General features: G+C 43.2%; 1 protein-coding gene across 1 annotated transcript in view; it reads right to left on the reverse strand.

The window, feature by feature from the left end:
• ENOX1 (ecto-NOX disulfide-thiol exchanger 1) overlaps nucleotides 1-20,356 on the reverse strand; it is a 318,289-nt gene that overhangs the window by 23,436 nt on the left and 274,497 nt on the right. The window lies entirely within an intron of this gene.

Below are 20,356 nucleotides of genomic sequence, written 5' to 3' on the forward strand. Positions count from 1 at the left end.
CTGTGGAATGATACTTTACATTGGAAGGCTGGGGAAGGAACACTTTCCTGAGTGTCAGATGAGAGGAATCAGCCACGCAGAGACTGGGGGAAGATTCCTCCAGGTACAGGCAAAAGAAAATGCAGAGGACCCGAGGCGGAAGGAGCTGGCAGGAACAAACTTGGTCGGAGAGGATCACAGCATTAACTGCGAGGCAAGTGTGGAGAGCCTTGCGTGCCAGAGAAAGGGGCTTGGATTAAATTCTATGTATAACAGGAAGCCAGCAGAAGTGTTCTAAGTAGGGGCTTGATAGGACCCGAATTAGGTTTTACATGTTTCCTTCAGGTGCTGTGTGGGGACAAGATGAAAGGGCCACCGGGTGACCCATGAGAAGTGTTTCCACCAGGCCGAAAAGGCCGTGATCTGGACCAGGTAGTGGTGGACATTGAGGACAGGGCGGACAGCCTGCATGTGAGCGGTACAGGTTCGAGACCATAGTCCTCAGTATTTGGCTTGAGCAACTGGGTGGGCCTGTTTTCTCAGATGGCAATGCCAGGGCAGGGGCATATTAGGGCCGAGAAAAGGGTGGAATCAAGAGCTGTGTTTTACTTCTGCAATGTGGGGGGGCCTATTAGTATCTAAATGGAGACACCAAATGATAGTTGGAGGCGATACAAATGTGTGCGTCAGTGGCAACAAAGAGATTTCAAGCCAGTACTCACTGAGTTTGCCTGGGTAGACAGGAGGCCTCAAGAATAAATCTTGAAGGGGCCCCACATTTAAAATGGAAGCTAAGGAAATCTCATCACAGGAATCTTACAAGGAGTGATCAGCAAGAAAGAGTGTGTCATGAAGCCAAGAGAAGAGAGTATTTCCGTGAGGTGGGAGCAGCCAGCTGTGTGAAGTGTGGCTGCCGGGTGATGGGAGTGGAGACCGGCCATACGGAGCTCTCTGGTCGCAGGGACCAGAACAACTTCAGTGCCAGGACGCGAGCCGGCGCCTGCGCTGCTGAGCAGGGAGCAAAGGAAGCGGAGACTGAGCGGAGGCGATGCTTGGATGCTTGGGGCAGTTTTGCTTAGGATGGGGACCAGGGAACCGGGCTGTGAGTGGAAAAGGGTCACGAGGTCAAGATAAGTTTTCCTCTTGTTTTAAACAAACTCGTTTTGTAATTGAGGTGTAATTAGCATATAACACCACATTAGTTTTACTTGTACAACATAATGATTCGATATTTACATATAGCGCAGAATGATCACCATAGTAAGTCTAGTTGATATCCATCACCACACATAGTTACAAATATTTCTTTCTTGTAATGAGAACTTTTAAGATCTACTGTCTAATCAACTTTCATGTATGCAATAGTATTATTTAACTAGCCAGCATGGTGTATGTTTTTTCATCTTATTTTTTATATTATTTAAATTTTTTAATTTAAATTTCTTAACTATAGTTGCCATACCATATTGTATTAGTTTCAGATGTACAACATAGTGATCAGACATTTATGTAACTTATGAAGTGATTACCTCAACCTTCTCTTTTGTTTCAATGGTAAAGGACAGTAGAGTTCGCGTTTATACATCGACAGTATGATTCTCTCCTACATATGAGAGCACTGCCCAAGGGCCACGCAGCTTCCATTGTATCTCACAGATTACAGAGTACTGAGCTGAGAAAGACCATCCAATCAAACTCCGAACCTTACTCAGCATGGGGAGCGAGAGCCATATGGATAAAGGATTTGCCCCGTGTAACAATGCCCCCCACACACATCCTCAGAGCGGGCCTGCCCGGCTGCCGCTGTTTGAAGCTCAGCGGGTACTGTGGTTTGTCACAGGACTGCTCCACCCTCTCCCATCTTTTTCTCTTGCAGACGTTTAACATTTCATGTCGTTGACCTTATCAGAACAAAATACCAAACTGCACATTCAGCTTAGTCAGCGCAGTGTTCCCTTCGGGTTGAAGGAGAATTGGGATCCTACCAGAATGTACTCCCCTTGCCAGGCTGCTTGGCCTTTCATTCCCACTGTGCCACCTGGCAAGGTCCTGGCTGAGACTAGCCTTCCCTGCGTCACACTGGTGGCAGTCTTCCGGAAGCCTCAGAGAACTGCAGGCCTGTCAGCTCGCTGGGCAGGGGGCAGCCCAGGACGTGCAGGACCCTCGGTTCCGCAGAGGAGCAGCTGTCCCTCTAGAATAACCATTTCTGGCTGGAGAGCAGTGGGGCCTGACCATCAGCCAACCGGAAACAGCCTCGCCTCCTGCTGCAGCCCATACCAGGGCTCCAGGGACAGTGGACTGGAGCGCAGCCAGGAGCAGGCATGTGAAATCGGGGTTTCCATGAAGCCACGCAGGGACAGTGGTCTGTCGGAGCTGCGGAGGGCTAGAGCGAGTATGGGAAGTGGAGAGGGGAAGGCTGATGAAACACTTGTGGTGTGAGTGATGCTCTCAGCACCTTGGGATGCTAGAAGCTTTAAGTCCAAATATCAGTTTGTTCCACTTATTTGGTGAGTACAATACCTGCTCTTGTATGGTTATTTTTTTTTTAAATATGTGTCTGTTTGCCTTATTTTAACTTACCTGCTGAGACTACATTTGGGCCTTTCAGTAAATTGTTGTGTGTATATGAAATAGCCTTGGATGCCCTTATTTATCCAGAGAAACCCCATGTATGTTTTCTTCTGACAACTACAGCCTAAGTAGCCCCTCTCTGTGTTTCTGATTTCAGTGGGAATCTCATTTCATTGCTATTAACTACTTTCTTTCTCCCGAGTCTACGAACTTCCTGAGGGCCCACCATTTTTTGCTGCCACAGTTCTTGTCACTTGGCAGCCGGCAGGTCCTATGCCATGGTCCCAGAAGCACCTGCTTCGGCATCACCTCAGATTTTAGTTTCACTGTAAACAGAATCTGTGTGTGAGGCTAAAGATTCTGCCTTTTAAGCAGGCTGCCCGAGTGAAGGCTGCTCTTACAGTAGCCTCTTATAGTAGGCTCTTGACAGGTGTCTGTCGCTTTATTGATGTGGACATTCGTGTCTTGGAGACAGGTCTAGGTCACCCTTCACGTGTGGTTACAGGAGGAAGACGCCGTCTATGAGGAAGTGGGCCCTCATCGACGCAGAATCTGCCACACCTTGACTTAGACTTCCCAGCCCCAGAACTGTGAGAAATAAACGTGTTGTTTATCAGCAACCCCCCCCCCCAATAAATATTTAACTCAATGACTCATTCTTTATGGTCAGCAGTTTTCAGAAAGGAACATATGCCCTCAATTACTTTTCTCAGGTGCAGCCTAAATACAGTCTCAACTCTTCACTGAAAACACCGAAAAGTCACAACTCAACGTTTGTTAACTGTGTCTGTCTGCATTCCACTCTGCTTCCTGATACCCACGTATTGGGGGAACATTCCAATTCGATGTGAACTGGTCTGCGCAGATGTGCGGGATCTGACTGTGACAGAAACGGAGGTGCTGGTGGGGGGAGGGCCTGACGTAAAGAAGCAGCGGTTACCCATGACGTAAGCCCTGATCTGCAGGAGAGTCAGCGCATGTGCAGAGAAGGGCCCTGATCAGAAGGAAAGTCAGGATGCATCTCAGGGGCCTGGGGAAATGTTGAAGAACAGCTACTTTATAAAAAGAGTCATTGAGAAGGTTTTGACTGTATCTAGATGGGATTTACAATGATGACAAGCATTGACAGGGTACCCAGGGCTGCGGGGATTACAAATCTGTTGTATCAGAACAAATTAAAAAGCAAGAGAAGTTGGAGTGGTACAGACCCAGAGTTACTCTGTTACCATCTCTTCAAAGCTATTTGTCTACCAATAAAACAATTTTGATCCATTTTCCTTCAAAACAATAGCCCATGGTTTCCAGCCAAACAGAGCTCCAAAGCTTTGGTACTACATCAAAAGTACTGACTCGTTCTACCCCACACAAGATCAGTGCATGCCGAAGCCAACATGCAGGCCCCACGTGAAATGATCAAGGAGCTCTAGTACAGACAGGAGGCAGCTCTAGTACAGACAGGAGGCAGCTCTAGTACACACAGGAGGCAGCTCTAGTACAGACGGGAGGGAGCTCTAGTACACACGGGAGGGAGCTCTAGTACAGACGGGAGGCGGCTCTAGTACACACAGGAGGCAGCTCTAGTACACACAGGAGGTAGAGGCAGCTCTAGTACAGACAGGAGGGAGCTCTAGCACAGACAGGAGGCAGCTCTAGTACAGACAGGAGGCAGCTCTAGTACAGACAGGAGGGAGCTCTAGTACAGACAGGAGGCAGCTCTAGTACACACAGGAGGCAGCTCTAGTACACACAGGAGGCAGCTCTAGTACACACAGGAGGCAGCTCTAGTACACACAGGAGGTAGAGGCAGCTCTAGTACAGACAGGAGGGAGCTCTAGCACAGACAGGAGGCAGCTCTAGTACAGACAGGAGGCAGCTCTAGTATAGACGGGAGGCAGCTCTAGTACACACGGGAGGCAGCTCTAGTACAGACGGGAGGCAGCTCTAGTACAGACGGGAGGGAGCTCTAGTACACACGGGAGGGAGCTCTAGTACACACAGGAGGCAGCTCTAGTACAGACAGGAGGCAGCTCCGGCTGCTCTGTGTGTGGCCACTGCAGGGTGGTGAGAGGAAATGCTGCCCAGCAATGCCCACATGCAAATGCAGTTCTTCTTTGGTCCAATTATATGTTAACCTGTCTTCACAAGGACTGATTGAAAAATAATCCAGAAATCACAGTAACAGAGTGCTTTCTAAGGGCCTCTCTTCTTTAGCTGAATTGGAACATAGCACTCTGTCCCCATTAACTGCCAAGCAGAAAATTTGACAGAAAGGTGAAACTCCCAAGGGACTCGGGATCCACATCTATAAAGCTCCAGATAATGTTATCGATGACATCCCACTGATCTGTGATACATTCCTAACTAACATGCCTTAAAGACTAATTTTATAAAGTGGTCATGAGAATATCTGAAAATAATGCATACTTTTGCCCAGATAAATTAGTGTCACAGATCATCACTAATAACTAGAATTGCTTGTTGTTTAGGAAGTTTTAGCCTCAGTAGTCTTCTTTTAATTAATTAATTTATTTTTGTTACAGATGTTTCTCCTTTGCCCCCCACTGATTCTTCCCTCCCCTCCCCGCCCTGTCCCCAGCTTTGTTGTCCATGTCGATTATTCATACATATAAGTACTGTGGTTTATGTCTCCCCCCACCCCCTCTTCTGAGGCTTGTCAGTCTGTACCCTACTTCCACGTCTCTGGGTCTATTTTGTTCATCAGTTTGTTTAGTTCATTATATTCCACAAATAAGTGAGATCATATGATACTCTGTTTGGCTTGTTTCGCTTAGGATAATACTTTCTAGGTCCATCCATGTAGTCTCAAAGGATAAGAGATCTTTCTTTCTTACAGCTGCATAGCACTCCATTGTGCACATGTACCACAGCTTTTTTATCCATTCGTCTACTGATGGACACTTGAGCTGTTTCCAGATCTTAGCGATTGTAAATAGTGCTGCTATGAACATGGGGGTACATATATTCTTTCTGATTGGTGTTTCAGGCTTCTTAGGGTATATTCCTAGAAGTGGGATCACTGGGTCAAATGGCAGTTCAATTTTTAACTTTTTGAACTAACACCATATTGTTTTCCATAGCGGCTGCACCAGTCTGCATTCCCACCAGCAGGGTACTAGAGTCCCCTTTTCTCCACACCCTTGCCAACACTCATTGGATGATTTGTTGATGGCGGCCATTCTGACAGGTGTGAGGTGATACCTCATAGTTGTTTTAATTTGTATCTCTCTGATGATTAGTTTTGTTGAGCATTTCTTCATATGTCCCTTAGCCATTTGTAATAGCCTCAGCTTTTTTTGTTTTTGTTTTGTTTTTCTTAAATCCTCAGCAGAGAATATGTTTCTTTTTATTGATTTTTAGAGAGTGAGGAACGGTGGGTGGGTGAGAGAGAGAGAGAGAGAGAGAGAGGCATCGTTTGGCTAGCTGCCCCAAACAGAGATTAAACCCGCAACCTACGTATGTGCCCTGACTGGGAATTGAACCTGCAACCTTTTGTTTTGTTTTTTTGTTTTTGGTGTACGGATGACACTTCAACCAAATGAGCCACCTGGCCTGGGCTAGCCTCCACTTTATGATCACTGTGGATGGGATCCATTTGAGTAGCTTATTTCTCTCCCCTTCTCTTACAGAGAATCAAGATCTGTGCCACTGCATTTTTATATAACATTTGTGTGTCTCAAGAGGGCACTGAATTATCTGAATATATTCACATATAGCATATGCTATAGGAGCCCAGATGTGATGAAGGTTATTTCCAAGAAGTATTTCCAACAGGGGGCAGCTTTTTGCTGTGCTCCTGGCCTTCCAGATTGACTGAGAGCAGGCCCAGTGTCTTCCATGTGGGTTTAATTATTCTAAGAGAAGATCCAGGGGAATTGCAGAGAGTATTCCTGACCCCTGTACATGGAGCAGGAATGCAGAAGACTCTTTGAAATTCTATTTTCAAGTATTTGTCAAAAAAAAAAGGTGCAGCTCCAGCCCTTGAAACTCCATTCTCTAGCTAGGTCCACAGTAGTTTGGGACCCACATTCTTCATTCTGTCCCTGTCACAGTTCTTATCTAGATTCCAGAACCTACAGGAGAGGTCTTTATTGTCCCCACATTCAGAAATCTACGAAGAACGAATGGCCAAACTCAATTAGCAGCGGGGCCATTTGGAAGATGGTGTCAATAAACTGTGCTCTCCAAGTAGCACATAAAAGGAGAAGCAATCTAAAGTGAGAGGCAGGAAATGAAATAAAGAAAATAGAAACCCACTCCCATGTCCTTTCACCTTAAAGTGTCTGTACCATTCAGACGTAGAGGGAACATGCTCATTACCTGCTTTGTTCAGACCTGAAAGCATCGTGGAGAAGAGACCACAACTTGGTCACACTGAGCAAAAGAGAAACAGTTGTCAGTCGTTGACACATTTTCCAATACAAGAAAAATCCGAGATCCACGAGGGTTCATTCTGGGTTCCTGGAACGGAGGGCACAGCAGCGAGCCTCACAGAACGTGTGCGGGCCCGTTATTACAGCCGTGTACATCACCGGAGAGAGATAAGATCATTGGTTTTCCTTGGAGTATCTCTAAGTTGGTGTCATATTCAATAACTCTGTAGTTGAAAAATCCATACATGATGGATGAAGTCCGGGCTAACTTTTGAATTGATTCCTCCTGTGCCAGCTTCTGCGGGTCCTGGTGTACCCGTCATTTTGAAGGGAGTGCGTGTGGCACTTAGAAAACGCAGCCAGGTGCTCCCCCTGCCGGGTACCGACCCAGAGAACAGGTGTCCCGTGTACCGCAGCCCCGGGCTGCACTCGTGACCGGCCGAGGCGGAGCCCACACCGGGGCCAGTGCCGAGGGCGCCTGGGACCAGTGCCGGGTCTCAGGAGTGAGAACGGCGGCTGCTCCTCTGGATTTGAGGCCCGGGAGAGTCTTAAACATTGGTTTCTAAGACGGGCTTCCAGGCACTTCACCAACACGTCCTCATCCAGAACTGTCCCTTGTGAGAATAAGTAGTATTTCTGGATTTGCTGAGGAGGACTATCAACAGCGGACATTTAGGGCTTTGCCATGCATGGGTCCAAAGAAAAAAACAATTTAGTTGTATGTTGTGGGGCAATGGAATGTTTTTAATTTTAATTTTAATTTTATTTACTTTTTCAAGAGAATCTTTATAAGAGTTTATTTGAGTCAAACTGACGACGTACACTGGGGAGCAAGATCTGAAATGCCCTCCAACCGAAGGTTTTTCGGTGGCGAGCAGCTTCCTTCTCCCTTAATGGTTTACTTTCCTTGTCCCGGATTAATGGATCCACTCTGGGCCGGCCGGAAGCCTGAGTTAGACTGCACTGGATTAGCCTGGCATTGGTAGTCTTGATGTCCCTATATGGTCAGTGGGGGGGTCCAGAACAAATCACCCCAAGACATGCTTCTGTGGTATGCAGATTGTTTTAGGCTAAAGGCAATGTTAGCCGCAGGCTCAGGAGAAACTTCTGCCCCTTAGCTGCCTAGAAGAATTTGAATTCCAGTGTTTGCTCATAAGAGGTTATCAGCCATTATGTTTTCAACCCACCTACATGGCAGGGCAAACTTTTATATACTAAACATCTGCTCATCTTTTCAGCCTGCAACGACCCTTCGAAGCCCCAAGGCACATTACCATGTCCCTAGCGCAAAATGTCTTATATCCCTCAATCCCTTCCACCTCCGAACCTCTGCTGCACGTGGGGTCTCCGATTCTCTCAAGTATGTGAGGTTCCCATACACATGTATGTATTAAATTTGGTTATTTTCTCTTCCATAAGTGGGCTGAGGTGACCTCTGAGAATAGATTTCTATTCACTTGACCCCCCAAAATCCCCACACAATCATGCAAATCAAGAGGTTCAAAACTCTGCATTCACTCTAAGAACACTCGTGGAACTGTGCAGGCCATCACGGGTGTCTGAAGGCTGTCACTTCACAGAAGTCATGTGTGCCGTTCTGTTGTTATAATGGTGGAGCTGGTTGGTGAGGCCAGGCCGAACAGTGGGCTGGACCCAGGGTCGGTGGTCCAAAAAGAGGGCTGAGTTTTTGCTGCACATGCTTCAAGATGCAGAGAGCAATGCTGAACTTCAGGGTTCAGATGTAGAATCTTTGGTCACGGAGCACATCCAGGTAAACAAAGCTCCCAGGATGCGACAGAATTCAGAGTGCTCATGGGCAGAGTGACCCATCCGTGGCTCCCCTGCCACACTGGGATGATCCTCCCGAAAAGCAGCAGATTGTTCCTAAACCAGAAGAGAGGCTTGCACAGAAGGAAAAGATATCCCAGAAGAAACTGAAGAAACAAAACTTACGTCCTGAGTGAGTCAGCATAAAATGAATGGTAGTAAAAGTAAAAGCAAAATATATATATATATATATATATATATATATATATATATATATAGTTATTTTCTCTTGCTAATCTGTCTCGTGTCTATTTGACTATCTATTTGACTATCAGACCAGCCAGAAGATCTAACAGTTGGCGCTGTGCCTGGAGCCTCCCACTTACCCATGAGGCTGCTGCAGCTGAGATCCTGGGGTGTCTGACACAGGCTGCAGATGGTAAGGGTTCAGCATCCCCCCCCCCAGGATCCACTGGAAGCAAGGAGTGGTGAGAATATTTTTCTCTCTTTTAAAGTTGGATGGGCAGAGAGAAACAGTTGTGAAACTCGTTTCTTGGGCCAGTGACTTTTGGTTACTTGGTATGAATACTCATTGGTTTTGTTTTCCTTTGCTTCTGTCTGGTTTCTTTCCGTTCATTTTGTTATACGTCCTGAGCGCTTGGCCTTATGACCCGTGAGAACAGGCACACCTTGCTCTCTCTCCAGCCATGACGAGCTCTCAACAAGTTTCCCGTGTCTAGCCTGTTCCTCCCAGAGATGGTCCATTATCTCCACCAGCTGGATGACACGTGTGCATCTGGAGGGCAGTGGAATGGGCTGCGGGTTCAAGCTTAGGGAACCTAAGACCTATACTGTTTAAGGAGGGTGAAGCGTGTGATTCCCGGTTTGGGAACAGCTGTTTAAAGACAGGTCTCCCCATCTTTCTTAGGCAAACTCTGGGAGTAAACTTTCTTGTGAGGGTTGTATCTTTTTCCACTCTCCTTTGGCGGTGCCTCTTGCATCCATTGTATCGGTTTGAGTTATAGATCTTACCGTCAAGGCTAGAGGATGGATCCTTTTAATTGGAAGAACTAAATTAAAAAGGAAGAAAGAAATTTTTTTTCCTAGCGAGTGCTCATTGTTATAATAGCTAGTCATTAAGATGATCTTAATTAGCTCCAGCCAGGAGTCCAGCTGGTTAGAGCATTGTTCTGATATGCCAAGGTTGCGAGTTTGATCTCCAATCAAGGCACATATAAGAATGAACAAATGAATGCATAAACAAGTGAAAGAACAAATCGATGTTTCTCTCTCTCTCTTTTTAAAAATCAATAAAAAATAAGAGGAAAAATGGCGGCGGAGTGAACGGAGCTACACAGACCATCTCCCAGAACCAAACTGGAATTACAACTATAACACAGACAAATCGACGGGAAAAAACAACAGAAAAGCAGCTTGCGAGGACCATACAACGAGGGACACTGACTCCATCCCTGTAGGCTTGCGAAGGCGCGAGACGGGGGCCGGGGGCCCACTGTGGGCAGCTCGGCAGCGGCCTTAGCTGGGAGCGGCGCCCTCGGGTCACACTCCCAGGCGGCTCCACAGCTCAGAGCCGGGACAGAGGATGAAACAGCCACAGCCACTCACCTTGGGCTCCGGCAGAGGGAGGGCAGACTGGACTGGAACTGTGTGGGGACACTTGGGATTTGTAGGGCACCCAGAGCGTTTGCGGAGTACCAGCCACTCAGGACGGTGGCCACATTGCTCCTTCCCAGGGCTCTGAGGAGAGGCAGCAGCCCCTCCCTTGGAGATCCAACCCCACCCTGTGGGCCATTGAAATGCTAATTGAGGCTCACTAACGACCGGCATCTGCCCCACCCTTGGGAAATTCCCTTGTGCTAAGCACCTGAGGGAGCTTTTCAATCAAATGACAACCCAAAACTCATCAAGTAACCTGGACTGCTAGCCTCCAGGCAAAAAGCTAGAGGATAACAGTACCTTTCCTGGGCAGGCAACTTTAACCAGGAAAGTAAGACTTGACAGTGGTGTTCAACGTGGGTCCTCCCTCGCTCATCTAAACACAGGAGAGGGAGCCACAAACAGCAGAACACCAACACCCACAGGGAAAACTTGACAGGCTCCAAAGCCCACAGTGATAGCCAAAATGGTGAAACACAGAAACAGTAGCCAAATGAAAGAGCAAGAGACCTCCACCGAAGATGAAATCAATGTGGAGCAATTAGGCATGTTAACAGAGCTAGAATTCAGAGCCCTGATCTTGAGGAAGCTGAAGAGCATGAGTAAGGACATAGAGACACTGAAAATAAGCCAATTGGAAATTAAAAACCAACAAGAAGAGATAAAAAATGATATATCAGAAATGAAAAACACATTGGAAGGTTTAAAAAGCAGTGTAGAGGAAGCTGAGGACCGGATCAGTGAATTAGAAGACAGGGTAGAAAAAATCAACCAATCAGAAAAACAAAAGGAAAAAAATATTAAAAAACAGGAAGACAGCTTAAGAGAACTATGGGACAACTGGAAACGTAATAATATTTGCATCATAGGAGTCCCCGAAGAAGAAGAAAATTAGCAAGGGATAGAGAATATATTAAAAAAAATAGTGACAGAAAACTTCCCTAATTTGGTGAAGGAAGAAGGCATTCAAGTTCAAGAAGCACAGAGAGTCCCAAGCAAGAAGAACCCAAACAGGCCCACACCAAGACACATAGTAATTAAAATGCCACAAATTAAAGACAAAGAGAGAATCCTAAAAGCAGCAAGAGATAAGCAACAGGTTACCTACAAAGGGAACCCCATAAGGCTCTCAGCTGACTTCTCACAAGAAACACTACAGTCCAGAAGAGAATGGCATGAAGTAATCAAAGTCATGAAAAACAAGAATCTGAATCCAAGACTACTCTACCCAGCAAGGCTATCATTCAAAATAGAAGATCAAATAAAGAGCTTCCCAGACAGAAAAAGTCTAAGGGAATACATTAGCACCAAACCAGCACTGCAAGAAATGTTAAAAGGACTGCTGTAATTAGCAGTAGAAATGGGAAGAAAAATAGAACCACACTAAACAAAAATGGCAATAAATAAGTACATATCAATAATCACCTTAAACGTAAATGGACTGAATGCGTCCATAAAAAGACACAGAGTAGCTGATTGGATAAGAAAGCATGACTCATCTATATGTTGTTTACAAGAGACCTACCTCTCAACAAAAGACTCACATAGGTTGAAAGTGAAGGGATGGAAAAAAATTTTCCAAGCAAATGGAAAGCAAAAAAAAGCTGGGGTAGCAATTCTCATATCTGATAAAATAGATTTCAAAATGAAGACCATAACTAGAGACAAAGACGGCCACTACATAATATTGAAAGGATCTATCCAACAGGAAGATATAACCTTGATACACATATATGCACCCAATATAGGAGCACCAAAATATATTAAAAATCTTCTGGAGGACTTCCAAGGAGAAATCGACAACAATACAATCATAGCAGGGGACTTCAACACCCCGTTGACAGCACTGGATAGATCCTCTAGGCAAAAAATTAGCAAGGAAACAGAGACTCTAAATGAAGCACTAGACCAAATGGATTTAATAAATATCTACAGAGAATTACACCCCAAAACTACAGAATACACATTCTTCTCAAGTGCACATGTGACATTCTCAAAGATAGACCACATGATAGGACACAAACTAAATCTCTACAAGTTCAAGAAGATTGAAATCATATCAAGCATCTTCTCAGATCATAATGGCATGAAACTAGAAATCAACTGCAACAAGAACATGCAAAGACATTTCAACACATAGAGGCTAAATAGCATGTTATTAAACAATGAATGGGTCACCGAAGAGATCAAGGAAGAAATTAAAAATATTCCTGGAAACCAATACAAATGAACACACAACAACACAAAATCTATGGGATGCAGCGAAAGCAGTTCTGAGAGGGAAGTTCCTAGCACTACAGGTCTACCTCAAAAAACAAGAAAAATTTCTAATTGACTGTCTAACCTCACATCTTAAAGAATTAGAAAGCAAACAAAAAGAAAACCCCAGAGAAAGTAGAAGGAAGGAAATAGTAAAGATCAGAGCAGAAATAAATGACATAGAGACCAAAAAAACAATTCAAAGGATCAATGAAACAAAGAGCTGGTTGTTCGAAAAGATAAACAAGATTGATGGACCCTTAGCTAGACTCGCCAAGAAACAAAGAGAGAGAACCCAAATACACAAAATCAGAAATGAAAGAGGAGAAGTAACAACCAACACCACGGAAATACAAAAGATCATTAACAACTACTATGAACAACTATATGGCAACAAATTCGACAATCTAAGTGAAATGGACAAATTTCTAGAAACACACAGTCTCCCAAAACTATTCCCGGAAGAGATAGAAAACTTGAACAGACCAATAACAACTAAGGAAAGTGAAGAGGTAATCAAGACTCTCCCAGCAAACAAAAGCCCAGGCCCAGATGGCTTCACGGGGGAGTTTTACCGAACATTCAAAAAAGAACTAACACCCATTCTCCTCAAACTATTTCAAAAAATTCAAGAAGAAGGAAGACTTCCAAACACGTTCTATGAGGCCAGCATAATTCTAATTCCAAAACCAGAAAAAGACACTACGAAGGAAGAAAACTACAGGCCAATATCCCTGATGAACATAGATGCCAAAATCCTGAACAAAATATTAGCAAATCTGCCCTGGCTGGTTTGGCTCAGCGGTTAGAGCGTCAGCCTGTGTTCCACAGAGACCTGGGTTCGGTTCCCGCTAAGGGCATGTACCTTGGCTGCAGTTTGTCCCCGGCCCTGGTTGGGTTGTGTGGGTGGCGGCCACTCGATATGTCCCTTTCACATAGATGTTTCTCTCTCTTCCTCTCTCTCCTTCCCACTCTGAGTAAAAAATGGAAAAATGTCCTCGGGTAAGGATAAAAATAATAATAATAACAAAATATTAGCAAATCGGATCCAGAAATATATCAAAAAAATTATTCACCATGACCAAGTGGGATTCATTCCAGGGATGCAAGGCTGGTACAATATTCGCAAATCAATAAACGTGATACACCACATAAAGAAAATGAAGAATAAAAACCCCATGATCATATCAATAGATGCTGAAAAAGCATTCGACAAAATCCAGCATCCATTTCTGATAAAAACGCTCAGCAATGTGGGAATAGAGGGATCATATCTCAACATAATAAAGGCCATATATGAAAGACCTACAGCCAACATCATACTCAATGGACAGAAACTAAAAACATTTCCATTAAGAACAGGAAGAAGACAGGGATGTCCACTTTCACCACTCTTATTTAACATTGTACTGGAAGTCTTAGCCACAGCAATCAGACATGAAGAAAAAATAAAAGGGATCCAAATTGGAAAGGAGGAAGTGAAACTGTCATTATATGCAGATGACATGATATTATACATAGAAAACCCTAAAGACTCCATCAAAAATCTACTAGACTTAATAAATGAATTTGGCAAAGTAGCAGGATACAAAATTAATGTCAAGAAATCGACGGTATTCTTGTACACCAATGATGAACTCACCGAAAGAGAAACTGAAAAAACAATCCCATTTACCATCGGCCAAAAAAATTATGATACCTAGGAATAAACTTAACCAAAGAAGTAAAGGACCTATTTGCACAAAACTACAGGTCATTTAAAAAAGAAATAGAGGAAGATATAAAAAAGTGGAAGCACATATCCTGTTCATGGATTGGAAGAATTAACATCATTAAAATGTCCATACTACCCAAAGCAATCTATAGATTCAATGCAATCCCCATCAAAATACCAACGACATATTTCATAGAACAAGAACAAATACTTCAAATGTTCATATGGAACCAATAAGACCCCGAATAGCCACAGCAATCTTGAAAAAAAAAGAACAAAGTAGGTGGGATCACAATACCAGATATCAGGTTATACTACAAAGCGACTGAAACCAAAACAACCTAGTACTGGCACAAGAACAGGCATATAGACCAGTGGAACAGAACTGAAAACCCAGAAATGGACCCAAGGCAATATGCTCAATTATTATTTGACAAAGGTGGCAAGAGCATACAGTGGAGTAAAGACAACCTCTTTAATAAATGGTGTTGGGAAAATTGGACAGCTACATGCAAAAAAATGAAACTAGACCATCAACTTACACCATACACAAAAATAAACTCAAAATGGATAAAAGACTTAAATGTGACCCGTGAATCCATAAAAATTCTAGAAGAAAATGTAGGCAACAAAATTTCGGGCATCATACGCAATAGAATTTTCACTGATACATCACCTAAGGCAACAGAAATAAAGGAGAAAATGAACACATGCGACTACATTAAACTAAAAAGCTTCTGCACAGCAAAAGAAACAATCATCAAAATGGAAAGGCAACCCAGTGTATGGGAGAACATCATTGCCAATGATGTATCAGATAAGGGGTTAATTTCCAATATATATAGAGTGCTCCTACAACTCAACAAAAGGAAGACAAAGAACCCAATTAAAAAATGGGCAGAGGAGCTGAATAGACACCTCTCCAAACAGGACATACAAATGGCCAAAAGACATATGAAGAAATGCTCAACATCACTATTCATCAGAGAGATGCAAATTAAAACAACAATGAGGTATCACCTCACACCTGTCAGAATGGCCGCCATCAACAAATCATCAAACAACAAGTGTTGGCGAGGGTGTGGAGAAACGGGGACTCTAATACACTGCTGGTGGGAATGCAGACTGGTGCAGCCACTATGGAAAACAATATGGTGCTACCTCAAAAAATTAAAAATTGAACTTCCATTTGACTCAGTGATCCCACTGCTGGGAATATACCCTAAGAAGCCTGAAACACCAATCAGGAAGAATATATGTACCCCCATGTTCATAGCAGCACTATTTACAATAGCTAAGATCTGGAAACAGCCCAAGTGTCCACCAGTAGATGAATGGATAAAAAAGCAGTGGTACATGTGCACAATGGAGTACTATGCAGCCGTAAGAAAGAAAGATCTCTTATCCTTTGAGATGACATGGAGGGACCTGGAAAGTATTATCCTAAGTGAAAGAAGCCAAGCAGAAAAAGACAAATACCACATGATCTCACTTATATACGGAATATAATGAACATAACAGTCTGAGGAATACAGTAGACCCAGAAACATGGAAGTAGGGCACAGACTGACATCCCTCAGAAGAGGGGGTGGGGGTGGGTGGGGGGGTGGGAAGAGATAAACCACAGAACTTATATGCATGTATGCATGACCAATGGGCATGGACAACTAAGTCGGGGACGGGGCAGAGGTGGGGTGGGGTGGTGGGTGCCAATGGGGTAAAAAGGTAAAATATCTGTAACAAAAAAATAAATAAAAATTCTTAAAAAAAAAAAATCAATAAAAAATAAATTAAAAAAAAGATTCTCTTAATTAGATGGAAGAACAGAAATTAGAACAAAAAAATCAAAGTCCACTCAGACCCCATCCTATTTGCCTTCAATACTGTAAAAATTAGGACTATGAAAATGTCATTGTCCTGCACGTAACAAAAAATTAAAGAAAAAGAACAGCGAAATCTTACTAAAGACAACCTAAGCATTTTATGTCCTAAGAACTTGGCTTGGTATCTGTTAGATTGGCAGTGATAACATTGTAACTAACCTAGTTATGATAACAGGAAAGGAGCCCAGGGAAGATAAACGATGCCCAGCAGAGTTGGGTGGACTAGTGAAGCTTCTTGCTGTCAGTCACACCTGGGGCAGAGATGGTTGACCACAATGGGTTTGGCCACTGCAAGAGCGAGAAAATTTGGGAAATTCCCTGAACATGGGAACTCACTCTCTTATCACCCTTGAGTGCTCTCGGTTCCTCTTATGCTCTTGGGATCCTTATTGCTCAGGGCATGCCCCCTGGATTCGCCCCCACACACTGGACTACTGGACTTCTCGTAGCATGATGCTGCATTGGATCTAGTTCCAACCTGGAAAGACAACCCTGGACACTGGCTTTGCTTCTAGCTCTACTGAAACCGTAGCTACACTTTTTCTATAACTAAACCAAGGGAAATGGGACTTTGGAAATCCAGGAATGTAATTCCACAGAAACAAAGCTTTCTACCATATCTCATCCTCCCATGGGGACCTCCAGAAATGCTTATCGCAGTGGTACCCCAAGAACCCCACTCCCACTAACAATGGAGAAAGACCACCCACACTTTTCTCCGATAACAGAAGCTCAAATATATGACCAGACAGAAACATGGGCTAAACTCCAGTTATGGCCTTCAAGGAAATTATAAGCTAAAATTACAATACCTATTATGAGGATTATGCCAATTAGGAAAAAATGAGCTAAATAAAGTGAACCTTGATGAGGTTAAAACAAATGTTTTAGTACAGCACTACCAAAGGCTGATGGGCCAAGCTGACCCTCTGTTGGTCCCCTAAGATTAAAGAGCTCTAAACAAATCTGCTCTGTTTATCTTAGTGTGGAGAAATTTACAAGACTGTAAGGAAGAGAATGCAAGAGAAACCTGATCATCAGTCTCTTCGGGCAATAGTCAGGCTGGTTAAATCAAGTTATAAATTGATACCAGGGCAGGGGTGACTTGGTTTGACCCCTTGCTAGGGACTCAAAGCCTTTTTTACTCAAGAGTAGGTAAAACGAATAGGAGACAGAAAAGAGAAATTTGCAGAAAGCCTTGATAAGGGAATTCCTGAACTGTGGTACCAAAACCCATTGGTGAAGCCCTGATTCAGGCTATAAGTAGATTAAAAGAATATGGAAATGTAAGGATAAGATGATGAAAACTGGCACTGTAACAGAGTGAAATGCATCCTCTCTGGCCTTCAAGCTTGCTAATAGCCCCTGCTATAGACATGCTATTAACTAGAGGAATTCTGCTTGAGGCTTGAGCAGCCCCTTTGTCAGAAGAGGTGGGGAAATAGGCACCAAGTAACGACTCCTGAACCAACTCAGATCAGCAGGTGGCAACGGACTGACCAGGGACAAAGGGATTTAGAAATATGGTGCTTTTCCCTGGATCCCTTTTCAGCCTCTGGCTCTCTACAGTCCCACCCATCTCTTCCTCTCCCACCCTTCCTTCCCCTGGTATATAAGATGCCTGGATTTTTAGCTCGCTTAGGATGAATTTGAGAAGTAGTTCTCCATCTTCTTGAGATGGGCTTTCTCATTCCATAAACCTTTCCTTGCTCCCAAACTCTGATGTATTGAATATTGGCCTTTCTTTTTAAGCATTGGGCACACAAACCTTATACCTATAATAAAGTATTTAAACAGGCTTTATGCTAGAAAAAAAATGTATGTCAACTTTGGTTGATTGCATTTCTTTCACCGGATTGTACTGTGGCAACAGACACTGTGTCTCACTGGGGAGTTGGGACATGATGCTGCCACTTCCTTCTTTGGCTACCAGAGGGAAAGACTCTAGAAGGTAGTAACTTTTGCAGCCTCTTGGGCCCATGGAATTGTTTAATTATGCCAGAAATATTTACTATTTGTCCCAGCTGAAATCTGACAAGATTATTTCAAAGAATTCACTAACTCTTTGATTAAAAATTTGGCCAAATTTGAAACTAATGTCAGGGCCTGACAAGAAATCTACCTAGGGAGAAAGAAACTTTCCAAAAAATGGGTGGATGAATTTGTCAGTCCTTTGCCAACATTTAGGTGGCAACCAATGTCTTCAGGTATGAAAAAAATAACTGTACTTTTTCTTTTCTACAAACGAAGTATGTACAGGGCCAGAGGTGTGCTCCAGATACAACTCAAAGCCCATTAATTCTTTTTACGTCCCCAAACCTCCCCTATGCATCTCAAAAGCCTTATTAATAACAGTGGAACCTCGTTTCTCTAACTTAATTAATTCCTTCTGGAAGGCTGTTCGAGAAGCAATTTGTTTGAAAACCAAATCATTTTTTTTCCCATTAAAAATAATGTAAATTGAATGAACTCATTCCAGACCCCCAAATGATTCCCTATTTTAAGCTTTCTTATATACAGTACATGTCTAAGGTACTGTCTAATCTATAAGCAAATACTTCTTTTCTTGAACTTATTGAACCACCCCCACTAGCCCTGAACAAACCCCTTTCATCCCAGGGGTGTCTTTCAGGAGGTCAGCATGCAGCACCTTCACTTTGTCACTCATCACTGCCTCCGAGAGGCTGTCACCTGCTAGCTGCTCTTTATTTACCCAAATCAGCAACAGTTTTCTACCTCTTCAGTTGCTGTGATCATTGTTTCTTTCATACCCTTAGCAACATTAGCATTCTTGATAGCCTCTTTATGTTTTAAAATTGTATTAATTGCCCATCTCCCCAGCAACAAAAGCAAAAACAAACAAACAAAAAAAAACAAAAACAAAAATTCACAGCACAATTTCCTGAGATGTTAACAAGGCTGGGTTTAGCAGTAAACTGACTCATACTGGCACATTCTCTCCTTTGCTTTTGGCCTGAGAGATGCTTTTTGTCATGCTCCTGTATCAGCATGAAAGACTTGTCAGGTTGAGAACTGAAGCTTTCTTCCACAACTGAGACACTGCTTTCTCTGAACAACTTGGTTGAGAACTGAATTGTTGAGATGGGACAAGTTCAAGAATCGAGGTTCGATGGTATTGGCTTTATGAACCAAAGTCCTTCTAGGAGGTGCTTGCATTCCTTTCTTTGTACCTTTGAGATGTAAACACTTGGTCTCCTCCAAGAACTCTTATTTGAACCATCTTTTAAAATGTACATTTCAGGGAGGTAATTCTTTCCTTTTGCTTTTTTATTGTATCCCTGGTACTTATTCATCTTGTATCTGGAAGTTTGCACCTTATATATCCCCTCCCATCCTTTGCCACAAATTGACCCTTCCTTCCTTCCTTCCTTCCTTCCTTCCTTCCTTCCTTCCTTCCTTCCTTCCTTCCTTCCTTCCTTCCTTCCTCCCCCCCTCCCTCTCTCCCTTCCGCCGTCCCTCCCTCCCTCCCTCCCTTCCTTCCTCTTTCTTCTTTTATCTTTATTGTTGAAAGTATTACAGATGCCACCCCACTCATTTCCCCCACTGACCCCCTCAGGAGGTAATTCTTAATAAAAGAAAGAAAAAAAAAAGCCATAGCCATCTGAGCAAATCAATTTAACTTATTCCAACTGTTTTTTAATTAGTGATTTCTGCTTCATTTTGTAATACATAATAATTATTTTATGATTATTATTATTTATTATTTCTTTTTAGAGAGAACATATGTATTTTCTTTTCCCCTCACCAGTTATTCCTTTATGCTCTTCTCCACCTTTGCCACCTCCACCCCACCCTGCAGTCTGACTTTTGCTTTATAAAACCTGTCTCAAGGCTAAAATATCTGTGTGTCTGTCTGAGTGTTCCTGTATATTATGGTATTTTCTACCTCTGCATGGTATTGTTGATTGATTTTTAAAAGAGCTCTATTATATTGGCTTAAATAAGCCCTTATATGAGAATTCTCAAAAATATAGCAGAAACTAACCTGAGTGCTTTTAAAATTCACATAATCTGGAACAATATTTGATATTAAATTTTGTTTTTTGAGTTTGGTTTGTATAAATATAAATAACTGGACAGGAGCACAGGGAAGG

This window comes from Molossus molossus, unplaced genomic scaffold (genome assembly GCF_014108415.1).
Source record: "Molossus molossus isolate mMolMol1 unplaced genomic scaffold, mMolMol1.p scaffold_m16_p_9, whole genome shotgun sequence".
Lineage (NCBI taxonomy): Eukaryota > Metazoa > Chordata > Mammalia > Chiroptera > Molossidae > Molossus > Molossus molossus.